The sequence below is a fragment of the Podarcis pityusensis genome, assembly GCF_964106645.2.
Source record: "Podarcis pityusensis genome assembly, chromosome: 1".
Lineage (NCBI taxonomy): Eukaryota > Metazoa > Chordata > Lepidosauria > Squamata > Lacertidae > Podarcis > Podarcis pityusensis.
Genome location: NC_138028.1, coordinates 11,994,786 through 12,013,815, shown reverse-complemented (window position 1 = coordinate 12,013,815; position 19,030 = coordinate 11,994,786). Strand labels below are relative to the sequence as shown.

At 49.2% G+C, this 19,030-nt stretch overlaps 1 protein-coding gene across 7 annotated transcripts in view; it reads right to left on the bottom strand.

Annotated features, from left to right (window-relative positions):
• The window catches only part of LOC308469695 (SERTA domain-containing protein 2-like), a 25,401-nt gene extending 8,228 nt beyond the window's left edge, over positions 1 to 17,173 (bottom strand). The window contains exons 1-6 of one of the 7 annotated variants that reach the window (XR_013982130.1): positions 17,159 to 17,173; positions 11,858 to 12,561; positions 5,270 to 5,399; positions 2,559 to 2,662; positions 2,218 to 2,290; positions 1,753 to 2,117 (exon numbers count right to left, since the gene is read on the bottom strand). The gene's annotated coding sequence lies outside the window, so the exon portion shown is untranslated. The other 6 variants (XR_013982131.1, XR_013982133.1, XR_013982132.1 and 3 more) reach the window with 6 other exon arrangements.
• Between the last annotated feature and the right edge of the window lie 1,857 nt (positions 17,174 to 19,030).

The following is a 19,030-nucleotide window of genomic DNA, read 5'->3' as shown; positions in this document are numbered from 1 at the left end:
ACTGGATAGGCTAGTTTGTGGCTCAACCATAATTTTCTCCTATTAAAAAAAATTTAGTTGTAGGTTTAAGAAAGTTACCCACGTTACTGGTTTGGAAAACCTATGATTGGTACTAAATGTAGCAGCAATAAGCATTTAGGTTTCTTATTCTGGCCTATGGTGCAGGGATACAATCAAAACACAGAATGCCATTTCTATGCTTTGTCCCTTTCAATATGCTGTGCTCAGAAGTTGTTTACAAGATCTTGAGTTCAACAGGAAATAGCCCATCTGAAGCAGAAGATGCAAAAGATTTATTTCAAGTCACAGGTAAACAATTAACAAGACCTGCATATGCAGGGAGGATGTTTTCCTTGAAGCCGTAGGTGAGAGGTGCATAGAAGAACGTTTAACACTAAGAACTACTATTACAGTACTTTTATGCCATCAGGGTCAGACCCAACACTTCTTGGGATCCTACTGAAATGAGAGACCAAAGGTTATTTCCAAATGAGACTTAAAAACAAACCAGTGTCTCTGGAACAGCTATGGGTGAGTCCTAGAAGTCTTGGAAGAGGATGGTTGCATCTTCTATCAGGTTTTCCACCTTTTGAATGGGCCTCACATAAATGCCCAAGCCACTCAGCCCCTTGCAAGTGGTGAAGAATAATTTTCACTATTGGCTCAAATGGAAAGGGAATGGCGGTGAGTTGGTGAATATCACAACTGGACCTCTGATGAGTTTAAAAAATGATTCGGAAAAGACTTTAGCAGTGTGGTAGAGGACAACAAATGGTTAGCTCTATGGACAAATAGAGGCTCACCCAATTGGGAAGTGTGCCAGAGATGATACTCACATGTTGTCTACACTCTGCAACAGCCAATGAGCTCACAATAGTAAGGAAAGGCCCTGAAATACACCCCTACTTCACAACACACAAAATGATTCCATAGCACGCCCAGTCACAAAGTTACCAATGACTCTGATTTTTCCCAGGCTATTGAGTCTTAATAAAGATCTTTGGGGTATTTGTGGAGTGTTACGATACATGTAACTTTGGTGCTGCACTGAGTTTTGTCATGACTATATTATTTCCTGCTGCAATAGTTTTCATTATCTTGTTTTGTATTTATTTTAAGTCACTCGGAGAACCCAGTGCATAAATAGTGCCAGTTCCAAGGATGTCCACAGATACTGGCACAATACATATGCACAGAGGAAAAGAAGGTACATAGTTCGCTGACAGGGAGCTCTGAACTGAAGACAACATAGACACACCCATGGAAGAAAACACCCTTTGCCTAGCCATCAAAAAGAGGACACTGGACACTCAAGTACAGCCATAGACACAGAAGGCAGCAACTTCCAGTGGTTCACTGCAAGTGGCAAGAAGTTGGGAAACAGGTGGTGGATGTTCAAGACACCCTGGGGAGAAGGGAGAATGCCTCCCAAAGCCAGTCATGTCAAGGGCAAGAGAGGAGCTCCAAAGACTTGCACCCACACTGCAAGCAACACAGAATACTGTCCTAACCACTCAGCCATAACAGGAGACTGCCTCATACACTCTGACAGCAGCAGTCATTCCATTTGTGTGCCTCTTGTAGTCCAGACTAGAGTCAGTAAGCAGTGGATAGAGGACCACTACCCCTGAAAGCCCATCAAATGCTCACGCCCATGAGTCATGTTCTGAGGTCAGCTGAAGCACAGTCATACTACGAAAGGCAAAGTGATCCCTATCTCCTACTCACTAGCAACAAAAAAAACACCACTCATCACAAAGTCATAGCTTTTATTGAATAGCATCCAGAATAGACAATATCCTGAACGAGAAAAATTCAAGTGTAGGGGTGTCAATCCAGTAGGGCTCCTGGGTCTTGGAAATTGGCTCAACAGACAGTTAGGGTAGGAAGTACACTGTTGCTTATGGCACCAGCTCCAAGCTAGAAGCTTCTTCACTTGTTGCATAACTGTATGTCAGCTTACAGTGATGCAGGAGCCTCTCTGAGGCAAGTAGATTGTAACAACCTTACAGAGGAAAAACCAGGAGTCTGGTCATTGCTGTTGCTCATGAGATGGATGTCTCTAATGACCTGCAAACAGCAGGGAGTGGGATGGATCCTGTACGTGGGAGACTGTCCTGTGGAAAGTAAGAGAAGACACAGAAAGCAATAAGGAAAAGTCAGAAATTGGAGCACATAGTTCCTGAATGTGTGTGCAGTACTTGTGAATATACACACCCATTTAGAATTGAAGTGAAACTCAGTGTCTATAGTGACAGCTTTATTTATTCCATGCAGCTGAGCTGTGATCCTGCAAGACAAGAGTGCTCATGAGTATTTGACCAACAACAGTAATAGCTAAAGTGCAGTGCCTTGCCTTTGTCAATAGATAACTTGTGTGTGGCAATGAGTACCACCCTTGTCTATAGGGGAAATGGCTTCCCATTGTTGTGAGGGACACATTAGAAAAATACAGCTTAGATAAGACATAGTATTCCCATATTGCAAAGTGTGTGGGCATAGGTGACAGTTTAAGCAATTAAGCCAATGTAGCATTATTCCCCCTTTCCTTTGCTTACCTGTGTTGGGTACTCTATCCTGGTATTCCCAGTTGGGAGTGGAATGACAACTGCTGTTGCAGTGTTTGCTTGTGAAGTCCCATGGCAAGGTACCTGTAGGGGTTCTAGACAGAAATATTACTGCAACGTGCTCAAACTCCACTGAGTGCTCTGCAGGCAGGCTGCTTTTTGTGAAGTGCTGCCATTTTATTTAAAGTGCCCCCTCCATAGTGTGTACAACATGGGGCTGGAGAGATATAGGCCCCATGCTCTAATATCCAAGTTGTGGGCTTCCCATACTGGTGTGCTGCAGTTGGGCACCAAGTTACACCATATTTTATGCTCGGTTGCAGCAACATGAGTGGACTGAACATTGATGGCTACCTTTGTCCCCCACTAGTAGAGGAGATCAATTGCTCCAGTTATGGTGGTGGTGTAAAGCCAAATGGTCAACCAACCACCTGTCTCCTTGATCCTTGCCCATCCTGGCTTATAAAAGCTAGCTGGGAAGGGCTGGGCAATGGGCTTTGCGGGGTGGTGAATGCTCCTCTCTGTGAGGGAACCTTCCCAGACCTGCTGAAAGAGGCGGTCATTAAACCACTTCTTAAAAAAACATCTTTAGACCTGGCCAATATGGCCAACTATCGCCCAGTCTCAAATCTTCCATTCTTGGGCAAGGTGATTGAGCGAGTGGTTGCTGAACAACTCCAGGCATGCCTGGAAGAAGCAGAGCATTTGGATCCCTTCCAGTCGGGATTCAGGGCTCATCACGGGACTGAAACTGCCTTGGTCACACTGGTCGATGATCTCCGGCAGGCTAGGGACAAAAGTGAGAGCTGTTTCCTAGTTCTGCTGGACCTCTCAGCGGCTTTTGATACCATTGACCATAACATCCTTCTGGACCGTCTAGAGGGGCTGGGAGCTGGGGGCACTGTTAGACAGAGGTTCCGCTCCTTCCTCCTGGGCCATGTTCAGAAAGTGGTGTTGGGGGATGAGTGTTCAGACCCCTGGGCTCTCACTTGTGGGGTGCCTCAGGGTTCTGTCCTCTCCCCCATGCTTTTCAACACCTACATGCAGCCACAGGGAGAGATCATCTCTTTCAAATCAGAACCAGTGAAGGTGGTGAAGGTCCTGTGTGAGTGTCTGGAGGCAGCTGGAGGATGGATCGCAGCTAGCAGACAGGTTGAATCCTGACAAGACAGAAGTACCGTTTTGGGGGGAAAGGAGGCGGGCAGGTGTGGAGAACTCCCTGGTCCTGAATGGGGTAACTGTGGCCCTGAAGGTACACAGCCTGGGAGTCATTTTGGTCTCACAGCTGTCCATGGAGGCACAGGTCAATTCTGTGTCCAGGGCAGCTGTTTACCAGCTCCATCTGGTACGCAGACTGAGACCCTATCTGCCCGCAGACTGTGTCGCCGAGACCACATAACACCGGTCTTGAAAGATCTACACTGGCTCCCGGTACGTTTCTGAGCACAATTCAAAGTGTTGGTGCTGACCTTTAAAGCCCTAAACAGCCTCAGTCCAGTATACCTGAAGGAGCGTCTCCACCCCCATCGTTCTGCCCGGACACTGAGGTCCAGCGCCAAGGGCCTTCTGGCGGTTCCCTCACTGTGAGAAACCAAGTTACAGGGAACCAGGCAGAGGGCCTTCTCGGTAGTGGCACCCGCCCTGTGGAATGCCCTCCCACCAGATGTCAAACAGAAGAACAGCCAGACTTTTAGAAGACATCTGAAGGCAGCCCTGCTTAGGGAAGTTTTTCATGTTTAACAGACCATTGTAGTTTAACATTTTGTTGGAAGCCGCCCAGAGTGGCTGGGGAAACCCAGCCAGATGGGTGGAGTATAAATAATAAATTATTACAAGGGCACAGTCGTGGTCTGAGTACAGGATACAGCATAAACACAGACTACTCCCCCAGCATTGCCTCTGCGCACTACTCCACTTTGTTTTGCCCATCCCACTACCATATATTTACTGGCAGAACATTCTGTTGATATTATCTGTCACGACAGTGGTATATTTCATGTCCTGCTACTGTAGCAGGGCTTTTGCCAAAATGTGTCATCTCACAGCCAGCATAACTGAGGTATGGAATTGTTCCTCAAATCAACCAAAATATATTTAACCAGTTGGTACACAGTTGTTGTTTTTTTTAATTTGTCTAAAATGTTCCCAAGCCTTTAGGCAACACTACAATGGAATAAACAGCGCTGCTAGTGCTATGTAACCTTTTTTTAAAAAAAGGCTAACAAGAATGAAGAGATTTGAAAATGTCTGAAGGAGAGCTTCTGTATCTTTATTGTGCCATAAAACCTAGCAATCGTAATGGTAAACAAGTAAAAGCTATTCAGGTAATGCTACAAATTGGGAAAAGCTGGTTATTAACCCTTGCTCTCTTACCTCTTGGTTTATAGTCACACTGGAGGAATTCTTTTATGCTGCTAGTTTCAGGGATAGCTTTCAGCCACTCCCCACCTTCTCTTGACTCACACTGCTGTTTGCAGGAATTAAAAAGTGTAGGGGGAGAGTATTGTTCTGGGGCCATTAGCAGGAGAAGATAAGTTACTCTCCTAGTGAAAGAGTAGCTGGTTAAATTTCAACTTCCGTTTATTGCAACATCTGAACTATCCTTTAGTTTGCAAAGATGGATCCCTTGTGATGTCAGACAATCCCAAGTAACTAGGTGCTTTTTAAATATAAAAATATTTTTAAAATATAGAAAATCTTACCCTTGAAAATGAAAAAGTGAATTCAGGCCAGAATGTTCCAGATATGGTGTGAAGAGGGCTCATTCAAAGCAGAGGTTAAGCACAACTTTGATAACAGCTGAAGTAATCCTTTTTCAGTCAAGTGATCCAACTTCAAGAAAAAATTAGAGAATCATTTGGTTATGGTATTATGTAACAAATAATTAGCTGCAACATCCCAATTATAATTTACTGCTTTATGGATTTTTGTAAGACTTGCATATAATTGCTCAGAAGCTGCTGCACCATTGCGCCTCCCTTGTTCTGCATCTTCTTCCCCACAAAAGCTATCAAGTGAAATGTATCCCCATCAACAAGGGTGATTCCATGTATCTTTCTGAGCCAAGGAACTGTAGCGGCATCAAAGATGTGCACAGCTGCTATAGTACTGCATTAGGTTTACACAACACAAGACTATGGCAGTTGTACAAGCTGCTCACTACTTTCTTCAAGTCTTAAAAGGCTACTGGCTGCACATGCACCCTCAGTAGCTCTGTACTGTGTTTCACTATGGTAGCTGTGTGCACACTTGTACCACTCAGGTGAATGCCAGGAAACAAAGGCTATTGGCCCCAGGAGAAATCTACAAACTTCCATCAGTATTCTGCCTCTAAAAACTGAAAGCTTCAACAGACTATTAAATTTTACTAGTAGTTTTCTATTCACCCATTCAAAAAGCACAGGAAATTGTGCTGGTCCCTTAGAAAAATCATCAAAAGCCACAGTAAGGTAATACCTTTATTAGGACCAATTAAACTATCACCATTTTCAAGTTCTCCAAAACTCTCTTACAGGCTGGATGTCAAGCAAAATACGGGGGGGGGGGGGGGGGGCAGAGAAGACAGAAAAATGGACATGCTGCTGATGCAGGCTTTGGGTCTTCCATAATGTCCAGCTCCCCCACTCCACTCCCTCTCAACTCCTCTTGCTATTTTGCTTATTATCCAGCCAACAATACTCAAAAGGCTGCTCAATACTATATGACACCACCCTGATATTTTTTGAGATTGTGTTATTCAAATACTTTTATAAATAAAATAGGTAGGTAGTCCTAAACTGTGGACTCTTGGATTTTCTCTTTCCATAGGAGAGTGGAAATGACAGACCAAATGAAAATTGTACCAAGACTATACTTCGGTCTAGAAAAATTATAAAGACAGGCAGACAGAGACACAGAAAAGAAACACGGATGACTTCACATGAGGAAACCACCGAATGAGGAAACTGCAGGATCATTTGCTGCCAAACCCCACACCACAATTTCCAGAAATCCTAAAATGGTATTGAATTTATAACAGCTAGCACTCAAGAAAATCCCTCTGTGCCACACTGAAGTACTTGGTACCAGATAGGTAAGAGGTGACCATGGCTTCCTGCACATGGATCCTCACAAAAGGCATGAAGAGCTGACCCCAAAATATTGTACACCATGTTATAAGAGCTGAATGGGCAAAGCTGACTGTACAGTGGTACCTCGGGTTAAGAACTTAATTCGTTCTGGAGGTCCATTCATAACCTGAAACTGTTCTTAACCTGAGGCACCACTTTAGCTAATGGGGCCTCCTGCCGCCACCGCACAATTTCTGTTCTCACCCTGAAGCAAAGTTCTTAACCCGAGGTACTATTTCTGGGTTAGCGGAGTCTGTAACCTGAAGCATCTGTAACCTGAAGTGTCTGTAACCCGAGGTACCGCTGTATTTGCCTTGCTGAGCTATCCTCTATATTTTGAAGCTTATTTTACCGAGTTATGTTAATGTTAAAAGTCAGACCTATAAATGTCATGACTCTTGTGAATAGAAATGACTGATCATGTCTACTACTAGCAAAACTGGTGAGAGACATAAATGATTAAGATCAGATCAAAGCCTAGCTCTTTATAGGAAATTCAGGAAGTCTCAAGACACATGGCACAGATATAAAGCACTTTAGTGTTAGCTGCAATTAGAGTATTCTTTTAAAGCAAGCATTAATGCAGTTATGTGTTCATAAATTCTGAAATAAGGTACTAGAGCAGTGAGAGATTCTCCTCCCTTTGCATTTCATTTCCTATAAGAATAAGACACAAGGGAGGCAGCCTCCACATAGTGTGCACAAAAAAGAAACCAGACAGAACTTCCTGGAAGCTGCTGCCTGAACCTCCCACAGTAGCAAGACAGGAGCTTGCAATAACATTTGTGTTCGCTGGATGGTGAAGTTCTCCCTTCAGTCTCCTTCTTTCTCCCTTCAGCGGCTATTTATAACAAAAAAGACAACCTCATCCCAATTCTGCTCCAAGCTGCCAAGCAGCTTCTCCAGAGAGCAACACTATACCTCAGCTATGTAGCCAAATAACAGCCCCCGCCCCAAATTCATTGCACTCTTTCACGCCTCCCCAGTTCCTGAGTGGGAGTACTGTAATACTCACAACTGTGTTAACAGGAAGTTTCTCTCTAAACGTTTCACCCAGCACTATAATGGCTCAGTGTTATCCTAGCACCTAGTTATACCCAGCTTAACAACTCAGCAATGTTAAAAAATCATTTTAAATTACTCACAAAACTGTTTTTGGCAAAGAGGAATCCCTACACAGATAGTCAACTCCCCAATCCTGCCTTGAGGTATATGGTCCATATGACCTATTATTACCATAAAATGGTACTTCTGTTGTCACCTTCCAAAAGAATACTTCTTATTCCAAGCAGTCCTTGGAGACTCTCAAATCCTCTATCAATCTTACACTTTGGACATGTCTAATCCCGAGCTAGCCTGCTCTTTCTTGCATCCAATCACACATTTCTCCCCCTTCACACTGGATGCCTCCTCATACTAAGTGACATACACAGTCAGCCCCCTCATATCCAAGCCTCTCCCTTAACTTAAGAGCAGTCCAAATGATAGCTCCCTTCCCAGGCTGCCTCACATGGAGCCAATATTCAGCCTCAGGCTGAATGAGTTCTATATCTCTAGCCCTCCAAAGGTGGGGGAGGGGGAAGGAGAGCACTGTGTTTTGAACAAGCTCCACCCAAACTTAATCCTTCTGACTATATCCAGCTCCTACCACAACAATTGCAATTTCACATAGTGTTTTCTTCTGTGCAGCACAATCCTTACACGTCCTCCTCAAACATAGGCATTAACTGGACCCAATAACCAATTCTTCCTTCTAGTCTACACTCAGCTTCTGTATGTCCCTCCCTTCAGCTCTAAGATTCTGCTCCAGTAAACGCCCCTTTTCCTGATTCTTGCAAGAACTGAAAAAATATTAAAGGTAAAAGGTAAAGGTACCCCTGCCCGTACGGGCCAGTCGTGTCCGACTCTAGGGTTGTGCGCCCATCTCACTTAAGAGGACGGGGGCCAGCGCTGTCCGGAGACACTTCCGGGTCACGTGGCCAGCATGACGAAGCTGCTCTGGCGAGGCAGCACCAGCGCAGCACACGGAAACGCCGTTTACCTTCCCGCTATAAAGCGGTACCTATTTATCTACTTGCACTTAGGGGTGGTTTCGAACTGCTAGATGGGCAGGAGCTGGGACCGAAAGACGGGAGCTCACCCCGCCGCGGGGATTCGAACCGCCGACCATGCGATCGGCAAGCCCTAGGCGCTGAGGTTTTACCCACAGCGCCACCCGCGTCCCGCGAAAAAATATTAGGGATTCCTAAATGCCCCAACTCTGACTGTTTCAAGTTGTGCATTTCATCATTCCCAACCAGTCCCTTACCAGTATTTAGCTTCCAATTACCGGTAGCTCCCACACTCTGTGTAGCTTCTAACTGATCACCTTTGTATGAAGCTTACTTGATAATTCAGACTCATTTTCCCCCACACTATCAACCATATCCTGTTCTTACTAGTGCCTAAAAATCTTTCACTCATACTACCTGTACCCACATCCACAAATTGGTTTCTTTTGTCCTACCAACCACACTAGCTAGCCTGTAACTTCTTGCCACCTGTTTAAAACTGAGGCCAATCATTCCACACTAGTTCAGACAAAAAAAAAAAAAAATCAACCAACCAATACTGCTTTTGGCCATAGTGACCAACCCCACATCCCTATGCCTATTAGATTTGCTCAATGACTACACTCAACCAGCCTGATCCAAGGCAGGCAGCTGCCAGACCTAATTTCTTAAAACTAGGTGCCAGTTGCTCACCCAATTCTCTTCTTCAACATACTCCTTCATTCACAGACAGCTCCCCTGCCACCATCCAGTTTCTACTTCTCAGAGTGAACTCCTCTCAAGTCCTACATGAAATTATTCCAATGATTCCTCTTCCATGCATCTTCTTTCTCCTTATCCCCAGCTCATTCCCAAGATCAGGTCAGTTACCATAAACATCAACCACTCCATATGCCCCTCACAACCCACTCCAGACGTTGTCTCCCAAATTCTTAAGAACATTCATTCATCACCATTTATATTTTGCCATTCTGCCAAAGAGCTCAGTGTGGCATACCTAGTTCCCATTTTATCCTCACTACAAACTTGAGAGGTGTCTTTTTTTTTTAGTTTGAGAGTGACTGACCCCAGATCATCCTGTGATGTTCACTGCTGGATAGAGATTTGAATCTGGCTTCTACTCTGGCCCCTTAGCCACTATACCACACTGGCACTCTTACATAACCCATCTAGACTCTCACTTCCTTCTAGAACAATAGACCCTGCTCTGATTCTCCTAAATTCCTCCCTTCTCCATACACAATTATCTTATTTTCCATGACCACCACCCCAAACCTATGACCTCTGTTCATCAGTGCAATATTGTGCTGTCACTCTCAGCACCACTCATAAATTCTAATCAATTTACCTCTAACACTTTGCTCAAAACTGAATCAATTCAATCCCCAGCCAAGCACTTATTATCCCCTCCTCAGAACATCTCTCTAAACATATGTACCAGCATTAACCACCACATAGTATTGTATGAACTGGGAGTAGAGAAATACTTTTATAAGTAAATAAAATTATAGCCCATCTTTTTCTCACAAATTTTCATCTCAGCCTTATTCAGCTAGCTCAAATACAGAATCTCCCCATACCCAGGTATTACCCTGACTCTAACTGAATAAGTTTTTCAACTCTTGCTGTTTTCTCTTTTCCACAAGAATCCCCTACCCAATGCCCTACCTCCCCCCATCCCCTAACTTCTTACTGATCTATAATGTTCACCTCCCCCCTCCCAATACAGTCTCATGTCTAAGGAGCACCAGCCACTTACCCCACCACAAACAGGGAATCTGCTAAAAGCAACCTCTCCCCCTCCCAATTATCCAGGTATTAACTTGAGTCAGCTCCCAACACCTCTCCTCCTCCCACTTGCTCCTGATATTCCCCAACAGTAGTGTTCACCCACCAGACAGGTCTCACAAGCAACATCTCCTCCCTTCTCCCCATTGCTCTCCCGCCATCCCATTCTCTATACACAGTACTGCATATATATATATATATATATTCTGCACCACCAATAGCCCAAACCAAGCAAGATGAGCACCGCAACCCCAGAGTCGGCCACGACTGGACCTAATGGTCAGGGGTCCTTTTCCTTTTTACGCCCTGGTGCAGCTACAGTGGGCTGTATTTAGAAAGACTCCTCGACAAGCCAGGAGGCATAAGCCTGCAGCTCCTCATCTTCTCTGCCAGCCCCACAACTCCTCAGTTCACATCTCACCACGAACCTAATTTCCCCACACATCTAGGTACACACACCCTGAGCCCCAGCCAGCACTCTATCCTCCCCTTGGGCACTCTAACGACCAGATTCCTTCTACTCCACTTGCATCGCCCATCTCTACCCTTCGTGTCTTAACAGCCCCCCCCCAAAAAACTCAACATTAACAGCCCTATCGATTTATAACCCAAATTCCCAGTCATCACCCACCCACCCAAAAACTCTTGTTTCTTCCTCCACTTCCTACCAGATCCCCCCATCCCCAATATGTGTCCTGCTTCCCTCCACACCCCAGCCCCACAATTGGGGGGGGGGTGTATTTGTGTGTGTGTGCAGCTGCCACCTTCCCCCACCCAACCCGCAACCCTTTCATTCCCCTACGTAGATCCTACGCACTCACCCCAAATCCCCCACTCTTCCCCACCGCCAGCCCCAATCCAGCCCTCTATGTTAGCCCAGTCAGGAGGCTTCGCCCCCACCTCAGCAAAAGAAAAACCCACCCCAGAATTGCCCCCTCTTTCCGAAGTCCGTTTCCCCTGGCTCCTTTTTAACCCCCCCCCAATATATACATATATACCCCCCAAATATATATATATATATATCTGCCCCCCCGGGTTCCCCCACCGCCCCCTCCTCAGGCCTTCGTCCTCCCTCTCTCCTCCCCCCCCCCACGCCGTGCCCTCCTGCTGCCACCGCTTCCCCCTCAGCCGCAGCAGCCTCGCTCACCTGCTGGGGCTCCTGAAGGAGGGCGGAGGCCAGGACCGGGACCCTCCACCCCGGCCGCTCTCCCTCAGCTGGGGGCACCGCGCCGCCGGCTCCCGAGCCAGCCAGCCAGCCAGGCTTCCCTCAGAGGGGCTGGCGACGGGCAACTGCTTGCGCGCTGGGAGGGGAAAAGGCGGAGGAGGAGGAGGCGCCACCCACCTGCCCTCCTCCACGGCCGCCGCCGCCGCCGCCGGATCTCGGCGACGACAACAAGAGCAGGGGCTCCTCCTCCTCCTCCTCCTCCTCCTCGGCCGTTGCTACAGAACGCGGACGCGCCTGCGCGAGCGCCTTCAACCGCCACCGCTGCACCGCTCCTCTCGCCCATTGGCCGGCCACGCCCCACCCTGCCCGGCAACCGATTTCTGACTCGCTGCCGGGCTCGCGGGGGTCCGCTTCGTCCGGCTGGCCAATGAGGAAGCGAGCCCCAGCCGAAAAGAGGGAGGAGCTCCCGTCGGGGCTGCTGTCCAATGAGGTGCTCGTTCGCTGCTTCCTTCCTTCCTTCCTTCTTTCTTTCTCCGTTCTTTTCCCCGCCCCCTTTTTGGAACTCTGCAAAGAGGCTTTTCTCGCGCAACGTCTGTCCGCGAGGGCAGCTGCTGCTGGATGCGCTTGGGGCGCGTGGCAGGGCTGCTGTTCTAGTGGGAAGCGAACCCTCCTTCTTTTGAGACTTGCTTCTAAATGACTTGGCGCGACTTGCGCGTGTTTCCTGGGAAGTTAAGTCCTTGAGAGGTGAATCTGATCCGCGGCCGAGTAACCCTGCAAAGGGCGCCGGGACAGATTTGTTCCGAGGCTTATTAAATGATGTTTGCTGCCGAGTAACTGTTGCCCGCAAGGTAGCAGGCGGGGAATGCACGCGCGCCAGTTTCCTTGTGAAATAACACCCCTCCCCTCTAAGTTCCAGTCCTGCCCGGGAGGTCGCATTCATAGTCCTCAAGGTATGCCGGCGGCCTACGTGTGCGTTGTGGCCTGGGGTGTTCCCTGGTCCGGGCTCCGGGTTCTGGCTCGTGTTCCAAGGATGCTGGCTGTGATGCGGCTGTTTGGTCTGGTGCAACCGGCTCGCTCAGTCGTGGTTCTGGTTCCGGTGTCCTTTCGGCCTCACGGGTCCTCTCTGTATTTACTGATTCTGCCTCTCCTGCTGGCCCCTCCTGCTCTATGGGCCTCACTGCCCCGCTGTTCCCTTGGGACTCCTCTGACCTGTCCTCCTCCTGGTTTTCTCCTGGGAATCGTCGCCGTATCTGGTCGCAGTGGCGGCGCCAGCATTGCCCCCCATCCGTTAGCACCTCGTACGACACGGGGCCAGTGACCCTGGTGATTGTGGCGGGTACCCATGCTGGGCCTGCCCCAAAATTCTTTGCGTACACTGGGTCCTGGGCCTCGAAGGTCCGGGGGTTCCTGCCTTCCCCCACCACTACCTCATCCTGAGCTCTATCGGGGTGAAGGCGGTCCAATCTGATTGCAAGGCGCCGACCCATTAGTAGTTCAGCGGGGCTCCGGCCAGTCGTTGAGCTGGGGGTGCTGTGCTGTGCTAGAAGGAATGTGGCAAGGCGGTACTCCCAGTCCCCTTGCGTCATGCGGCGAAGGGTGTCCTTGGTGGTCCGCACCATGCGTTCTGCTTGGCCATTGGTGGCAGGGTGGAACGGCGCCGAACGGATGTGGCGGATGGCGTTCTGCGCTGTGAAGGTTTGGAATTCTCCTGACGTAAATGCAGTCCCGTTGTCTGAGACGAGAGTGTCAGGGAGCCCGTGGGTTGCAAACAGCCTGCGTAGTACCCGGATGGCTGCGGACGTGGAAGTGGACGGTACCAGTGCGACTTCCAGCCATTTGGTGTAGGAGTCCACCACTATGAAGAATGTTTTCCCCTGAAAGGGGCCAGCGAAATCCACATGCAGGCGTGACCATGGTGCTCGGGCGGACTCCCAGGACTGGACTGGGGCCCTTGGGGGATCTGGGCGGGATTCTTGGCAGGCCTGGCAGTGTTTGACCCAGGCCTCTATCTCTCCATCGATCCCCGGCCACCACACATAACTCCTGGCAAGGGCCTTCATTCTTACTACCCCTGGATGTGTCTCGTGTAGGGCTGTGAGGACCCTTTTGCGGAGGGGCTGGGGAACAACGACTCTGCTTCCCCATAACAGGCACCCCTTGTGGGCCGACAGTTCATGTTTGCGGGTTGTGTAGCCGGCGAATTCTGGCCCGGGGCTGCTGCTGGGCCATCCCCTCCACACCCAGTCCAGGACCCGGGAGATGACCCTATCTTTCTTGGAGTGGTGTGCAACTTCTTGTGCCTGAATGGGGCGGTCGGGAAGCAGCTCCAGGCTCATAACCTCTTGTGCAGGTGCTGGGTCAGGGCCTGTTTCCGGTAGTGGTAGCCTGCTGAGGGCGTCCGCATGGCCCATCGCCTTCCCAGGTCGGTGAATCAGTGCATACTGGTAGCTGGCAAGGAAAATTGACCACCTGAGGACGCGAGGAGACAGCACTTGGGGGGTCTGCTTTTCGGGGGCAAACAAGCCAAGCAACGGCTTGTGGTCAGTCACCACGGTGAAGGGCCGCCCGTACAAGAAATCATGGAATTTTTTTACTCCCTTTACGATTGCCAGACCCTCCTTGTCGATTTGCGAGTAGTTCCGCTCGGTTGTGTTGAGTGTCTGGGAAAAGTACGCCACCGGTACCTCTCTTCCATCCGGGAGTTGGTGCCCCAGGACAGCTCCAATGCCATAGGGTGAGGCGTCGCATGCTAGCACCACCGGCAGCCTCTCGTCGAAGTGTGCCAAGACCGAGTTTGAGACAAGCAAGTCCTTGACTGCCTGGAATGCGGCCTCCTGGCGCTGGCCCCACACCCAAGGGGCCCGCTTGTCCAGGAGTCTGTGTAGGGGCTCCGCTACCGCCGCCTTGTGGGGAAGGAAGGAATGGTAAAAGTTCAATAGTCCCAAGAAGGCCTGAAGTTCAGTCTTGCTCTTGGGCGCTGGGGCATCACAAATGGCCCGTACCTTGTCCCCAGTCGGGTGGACCCCTTCTGCGTCCACCATAAATCCCAGAAAGTCCACCTGAGGCACTCCTAGTAGACATTTTTCCCGCTTCACCTTGAGACCCGCCGTCTGGAAACGGTGCAGAACGGTGCGGAGGCGGTCCTCAAACTCCTCTGGTGTGGGGCCGGCAATCAACACATCATCGAAGAAGGGGGTGACGCCAGGAATCCCTTTAAGGAGAGAGTCCATTATATTCTGGAATATGCCTGGTGCCACGCTGACACCGAATTGCAGCCGCTTTACCCTGAACGCTCCTCTGTGCGTCACAATCGTCTGTGCCTCTGCTGTGGCCTCATCTACTGGCAGCTGTTGATATGCTTGGGCCAAGTCCAGCTTGCCAAAAATTTTCGACCCAGCCAGGGTGGCAAGGACATGGCTGACCACTGGCACTGGGTATGCGTGGGCCGTGAGGGCCTTGTTTATGGTACATTTGTAGTCTGCGCAGATGCGGACCGAACCATTAGGCTTGACGGGTGTGACGATTGGGGTTTCCCAGGGAGCATTAGGCACCGGCTCCAGCACTCCTTGCTCTACGAGTCGGTCCAATTCCTCGTCTATACGGGGTTTCAAGGCGAACGGGACCCGGCGGGCCTTGAGCCTGACCGGTCGTACTGCGGGGTCAAGCTGTAGCGCAATGGGGGGGGCCGTATACTGTCCCAATTTCCCATCGAAAACCCCTGGAAATTCCTTGCATATGGCGTCCACGTCCACTTGTAAGCTAGTGTGGTTCACCCCGGTGACAGCTAGCCCCAGTGGTCCAAACCATGCCAATCCCAGTAAGCTAATGTAGGGGCCCTTGACCACAAGCAAGTCCAGTTGCCGCGTCCGCCCTCGGTATTGCACCCTGAAGGTCCCCACCCCCATTGTGGGGACCTTACGTTTCTGGAAGTCCCGGAGGGTGAATGGGGCCGGCCTGAGTTTGGGACCCCCAGTGGGACACAGTTTCCTTAAGGTCCTTGCCGAGATTATGGATAGAGTTGAACCCGTGTCAAGCTCCATGCGGCATGGGGCCCCCTCTATCTGTACCTCTACATAAATTTTCTCTACGTTGGGGTGGGGCAACTGGTATACCTGGAAGTCCGTGAGCTCCGTCGAGTTGCCTTGGTGCGTTGGGCCCCGGGACCTGGGGCTCTTGGATTGGTCATCTGATGCCTGGTGTCGGGTGGGCCGAGCCCGACACACCCGGGCGATGTGTCCCGATTTTCTGCACTGCCTGCACTCTGCGTTGCGGAAACGGCAGGTCCTCCTCTCGTGACTCTCCCCGCAGCTTGCGCAGTTCCCTCCTTCTCGTCGAGGCAGCTGTGGTCTGTGCGCTGCTTGAGTGCGCTGCTGTACTCGGTGCACCTCCTCCCTGTCGGATCCTGAGTCGTCGGTGAGGTCTTCATGGTGGACCCTCGGTTGGGATGGCAGGCTCGGCCGTGCCTCTTGGGTCGACCTCTCGGCAGCTTCTGTTGCCAGGGCCTCCTCCAGAGCGACCTGGAACGTTAGGTCCTTCTTAGCGTAGAGGCGCCGTTGCAGCTTCTCATCCTTCAGGCCACCGACGAGGCGGTCACGAAGCATGTTCTCCAGCTCTGAGAAGTTGCAGAACCGGGCGGCTTGGCGGAGAGAGGTCACAAACCCAGTTATGGTTTCCCCAGGGGCTTGCCGCTTTGCGTAGAAGGCATTTCGACGAGCCACCACTGAGGGCTGCGGCGAAAAGTGCCCCTTCAGCTGTTCCATTATTGTTTTGTATGGAACAGTAGCGACGTCTTCAGGCGCAAGGAGAGCCCGGGCGATTTCAAACGTCTCCTCTCCGCAGACGCTGAAGAATATCGCCCTCTTCTTGGCGTCTTCTTCGTCGGTGACCCCTTTGGCTTCTAGGAGGAAGGTGAAACGGGAGGCGTACGCTTCCCAGTCTCCAGATGCTGGGTTGAATGGCGAGAAGCTGCTGTTGGCTGCCATTCTGAGTTCCTTGTGCCCCGGAGCTGAAGCCTGGATACACGGTGCGAGGCAGCGGTGCGGCAGTTGGCGGTGCTGCGGTGCTGTGTGTGGCAGTCAGCTCAGCGGGATCCCATCCTCGTCGCCAGTGAAATATACTCAGAGTCGCAAAGTGATTTCATGCTCTTTATTCAGCTCATAGTGGTGAGGAGGAATGAATAAATGTCCCCTCACAGTATCTGCTTTATATACATTATTTACACAATGGGCTGCACATGATTGGCTAATTCTGGAATTCTACTGTAAGCCAATCAGGTTGTGGATTCACTTCTATCTGGAGCAGGATTGGGTGGTTCCTGCCAACCAATCATACTGCTGCATTGTTCTAGGACCAATCAGACTGCTGCATTCTGAATCCTATTGTTCTAGGACCAATCAGACTGCTGCCTTTTGGATCCTATTGTTCTAGGACCAATCAGACTGCTACAGTTTGGATCCTATTCAACTCAGTACATAACACCTTGGAAGACCCCGGTTTAATTCAGTGGGTTTTATTTCCAAGGACTTCCTTTTTTTGCAGCTGAAAAACATAGATATGAGGTGATAATCAATGTAGACCACAAACCTTCTGTGAAACAAGATTGCAAGTTTACTAGAAAGGATGAAAAGGCAGTTCATAAGGGGGGGGGGAGGTTTTACGTAAGAATGGTAACAAACCCACAGAACATTCCCAATGGAGCAGAAGAACAAATTAGAGTTAAACTCTAAATCTAATGACTTGCTTCCCATTAGCCTTGTCTGCCACCTTTCAGGGTGTCTTTGATTCCTGAGATCACATCCGATCTGAAAGCCAAAGCTTTTGAATCCACAAAACTGCCAGCTGTTTTGGGACTACAATTCCCATCATCCCTGACCACTGGTCCTGTTAGCTAGGGATGATGGGAGTTGTAATCCCAAAACAGCTGGAGGGCCAAGTTTGGCCATCACTGTAAGGTCTTCCAACCTGCCCACACCAAGGATTCCCCATCTCTGGTGTAAGGCTTTTCCTTGGGATCTGTGCATTAGTTGGATAGGTAGGCAAAGGAAGAGGGAAAGGAATTTGTGTAGGTTAGTGTACAATATGCGGTTTAGGCTGCAATTCTAAACACACTTACTTGGGAGTGATTTAACTCAGTGGGGATTACTTCTGAGTCATCATGCATATGATTGCACTGTCAGCCTTCTTTATGGTCCAGCTCTCACTTCCATACATCACTACTGGGAAAACTATGGCTTTAACTACACGGACCTTTGTTGGCAAGGTGATGTCTCTGCTTTTTAAGATGCTGTCTAGGTTTGCCATCGCCTTTCTCCCAAGGAGCAGGCGTCTTTTAATTTCGTGACTGCTGTCACCATCTGCAGTGATCATGGAGCCCAAGAAAGTAAAATTTCTCACTGCCTCCATTTCTTCCCCTTCTATTTGCCAGGAGGTGATGGGCCCAGTGGCCATGATCTTGTTTTTTTTGATGTTGAGCTTCAGACCATATTTTGCGCTCTCCTCTTTCACCCTCATTAAAAGGTTCTTTAATTCCTCCTCACTTTCTGCCATCAAGGTTGTGTCATCTGCATATTGGGAGCCGCCCAGAGTGACTGGGGAAACTCAGCCAGATGGGCGGGGTATAAATAATAAATTATTATTATTATTATTATTATTATTATTATTATATCTGAGGTTGTTGATATTTCTTCCAGCGATCTTAATTCCGGCTTGGGATTCAAAAGAGTATCATTCTTAATTAGCTCAGCTGACCTCCTGCCATCCTCCCTTTGATCTGTAGACCTGGGGCAAAAGGGTTGAAAACCCAGAGATCCCAAATACATCCAGGAAAGCATGCTGCCTAACACTAGAGGGAGTGAGGACATTTAATAAAATATAAAAAAGTAGCGTAGGCACACCAAATGCCTTCCTAAAAAAAAGGTTGACAGCTCACCTAATAGCATGTGCAATAGGTCTCCCTGGGGAGGGTGTTCCAGAGCTGTGGTGGCACCACCAATAAAGTCTAGTGCCCAGCACCTGCCCAGCACATTACCAGTTGATATGGGGCCAAATAACAGCATACATACATGTTGATTATTTGGGTGGTAAGTTGTACTCACAGACAGCTTGAGCCTGCTCTGGGCTACCTCATCTGCTCAATCCCCACAACTGTTGGGCGGCAAATTTGTCCGTAGTAGATTTATGAATTTTGCATAGGTGTACGAAAGCGGTTTCCTGCACGTTTATTTCAACTCCTTTTCAGTATGCATGAAGTTGGCAGACAGCTTCTTTTCTGACAAAGTTATTGCCCAGCTGTGGCACAGGAAACATGCATGCACTGGCTGCCAGTCCATCCCCTTACCCAAATGCCGGGTA